Source organism: Bison bison, unplaced genomic scaffold (genome assembly GCF_000754665.1).
Source record: "Bison bison bison isolate TAMUID 2011002044 unplaced genomic scaffold, Bison_UMD1.0 scf7180017864242, whole genome shotgun sequence".
In the NCBI taxonomy this organism is placed as follows: Eukaryota; Metazoa; Chordata; class Mammalia; order Artiodactyla; family Bovidae; genus Bison; species Bison bison.
Window position 1 is genome coordinate 2,677,901 of NW_011494814.1, and position 3,319 is coordinate 2,681,219.

Below are 3,319 nucleotides of genomic sequence, written 5' to 3' on the forward strand. Positions count from 1 at the left end.
CTTAGGAGACCGAGAGGAACCTACCTGTGCGGCTCGGGGGGCGATAGTCGTGGAGACGGCTCTTCCTAGAACCCCCCTCCCCCTTTCCCGCAGAAGCTTGTTACCCAGACCTCACTGGCTGCGCGGTGCGGGCTTCCTTGGGGCAGCCATTTTGGCTTTTAGTATGGCGTCTGCGGGGGCTCCTCCGGAGGCGTTCTGCGCGGGCCTCCGGGGTTTGGGGCCGAGTTCCTCTCTGTGGGAGAATCCGGCGTGGGGCTGTCGGGCACTGCGCTGGCTCCTGTTTATGCCTCTTAAGACGGAGAACCCGAGGAGAGGGACTGGGTTGGGGATTTTACCACCTTTTCCCGAATCACCCCCCTGTTTCCGATTTGGCGTGACTGCCCCCCTCCCCCGGAGTTGGGAGCCCTTACTCTTTGACAGCCACGCTTCTTTCCAGGGCTGCTGCCGCTCACAATGGCTTGCGGCTGACCGATGAAGTTTTCATTTCCTACCGCCAACTTTTAAGTACCTTTTTACCTGGGATGCTGCCTTATTCACTTCGATTCTCTTTGAGTTCGTCCTTAGTGACTGACTCATCAACGCTGCTCTGTACTTTTAAAGTACTCTTCAGCAGGCCTTCCCCTCCTCAATTCCCGTCTTTACACACGAAAAGCCAAACCAGACTATCTGTGCCGTCTTCAGGAAACGATTGAGAAAAGATGTAATGTTAGTTTGGAGTAAAACGTTTTTGTTTCATATTACCAGCTCGCACAGGGGAAGCAGAGTTAAATATCCTTAGGAACCTTCATAATTGAGCCGGACCCGGTCTTAAGGTGAAACTTTTGAGATACTGGTTCACCTAACTTTTGGAAGATGTTGGTAGTTTAAGGGCTTATGTCTTGGATTTCAGAAGAGCTACATTTAAAAGGATTGTTCACCTCTTTCGCATGTTTGTGTTTATTTTAAAATCACTTTCCAAAGCAAATTTAGGCTTAGAAGGAAAAAAGCATGCATGTAAATAGTGCTGCACCTGTTCTTCAGACTGCTGTATATTTAGAGTGTATGTGGTATTGTTCGCTGATATACATGTCATATATGTCTGGGGTGAATGATTAGGGAAATGTAGTGTTGAAAGAAGATTGAATTAGCTTAAAAGGGTTGTCCTCAAACAAATACATACATCTTCAGTTTGATATTGAACCAGTCGACTTTTTGTCTCTACAAAGTGGGGAAAGTCAAATTTTTAAAAAGTAAAAAAGCAGATATTTTGACACTTACCAAAAAGTGAATTCACTTTATCAAGTTGGCAATTCAGTGTTTTAGTGCTTTGATATACTATTGGGCTTTTAAAAAATATTAACATGTCAAGTGTTGTTCCTTTTGTGTGTGCTCTGCTTTAAAATATCTGGGACATACAAAGTTCTCTTGATGAACAACTTTGTATTACACCATGTGCAAACTTAATATTCAGTGTGAGGCATTTATTTTTGAAAACTGCATTTACAAATGCATTGAAGCCTAGGCTCACTAAATAATACTTCACCAGTCCCTAATACAGTGTTTATAACCTTTGTACTGTTGTGGAAAAGGTTTAATTTAAACACTTTCTAAGTTAGTAAATGTATTAGTCATTGGTAAGCTTCACAAAATGTCTTACTTGTGTCTGAATTAGTAAAATCTATGCCACTTGAGATCTATATTGTTTACCTTAGGTTTTGGTTTGCCTTCTAATTCTCCTCTCGACAGAAGTCTTTTAAGGAAAATTTGTTTTGCTTGCTTGCTTTCAGCCTATCTACTGTTGTTGGCACATTAGTTCGGATATAGCCATTTTAAACTTTTTGTTTACTTACTTCGAAGAAGTTCTTCGGTGTTTATCTAGACTCTTTTTTTTTTCCCCTTTAGAAATTTTTATTATTTCACACTGATTCTTTTGGAACAAAATGTTCATGATTGTGTGTTTTTGTTCTATATATTTCTCTATGTTTTATTGGGCTACGTAGTTAATTTAGAATATTGAATTTGTTTTACATGTCTAAAGTCTTTAGTAAGAATGCTTGTGAGATGTCCATTTTAAAATGTATGAAAAATGTATTGGGAGAGTTTACGTGAAGCATGAATACATTTAAACTGTAAACTTAGACTTAATTTAAGAAAGATAACATAGAAGTAAAATAACTTGCATATCATTTGGTATACAGCCTTGAGTATACTGTTCATCTATACATTACTTAAAGTGTTTAGTACTAAAACTATTCAATAATGACTACAAAGAGGCTAAGGTATACCTCCTTTTGATGTAAATTTTCAATGTGGATTTTATTTTTCTTGGCTTTGGAAAGGTTTTTAAACTAAAACTTTGCAGTATGGTTCTCTTTTCTGTAAAAGAAATTTTGGATAAAGTTCTTTCTTAGAAGATTGGAACTAAAGCAAAGAATGTCTTAAAACTCTTATTTTTGTGACAGTTCCTTACCTGGGACTCAGGTAAAAACTTAGTTACGTTAATAAGGCTCCAGGACAGTGATTTTTCTTTTCTTTTTTTTTTAATTTTATTTTATTTAACTTTACAATATTGTATTTGTTTTGCCGTATATCAAAATGAATCTGCCACAGGTATACATGTGTTCCCCATCCTGAACCCTCCTCCCTCCTCCCTTCCCATACCATCTCTCTGGGTCGTCCCAGTGCACCAGCCCCAAGCATCCAGTATCCTGCATCGAACCTGGACTGGCAACTCGTTTCATATATGATATTATACATATTTCAATGCCATTCTCCCAAATCATCCCACCCTCTCCCTCTCCCAGAGTCCAAAAGACTGTTCTGTACATCAGTGTCTCTTTTGCTGTCTTGTATACAGGGTTATTGTTACCATCTTTCTAAATTCCATATATATGCGTTAGTATACTGTATTGGTGTTTTTTTTTCTGGCTTACTTCACTCTGTATAATAGGCTCCAGTTATTTCTAAGTGAGAGTGCTACTGACAATCACTGGTAATGCCCCCTGCCCCAACCCCCCTACTATGCAGGGCTCTGTTTCATCTTCCAGAGATTTGGATTGAATTGGCCTAGGACTTGAAAAAAATGGACTGTTTTTAGGATTCAGCCAGTTCATATTATATAGAATGGAATTGCCCTTTCATCAGTATTTTAAACTGATGAGGTCGATATCATTCCTGTTTTACAGATTAGGAGACACACTTCAACAATGTAAGTAACTGTTTGCTAGCTGTAAGTATTGTAGCTCAGATTTGAATCTGGGTTCATCTGAATCCAAAGACTTTGGTCTTCTCACCACTCTTGAAACCGCTCTTATTGTCTTGGTATTTTTTGTAGAAATAG

General features: G+C 39.0%; 1 protein-coding gene across 1 annotated transcript in view; it reads right to left on the bottom strand.

Annotated features, from left to right (window-relative positions):
* Positions 1-2,538, bottom strand: part of AP4S1 (adaptor-related protein complex 4, sigma 1 subunit) — a 51,166-nt gene extending 48,628 nt beyond the window's left edge. The window contains exon 1 of the mRNA XM_010847019.1: positions 25-2,538. The gene's annotated coding sequence lies outside the window, so the exon portion shown is untranslated. The remainder of the gene's footprint in view (positions 1-24) is intronic.
* Between the last annotated feature and the right edge of the window lie 781 nt (positions 2,539-3,319).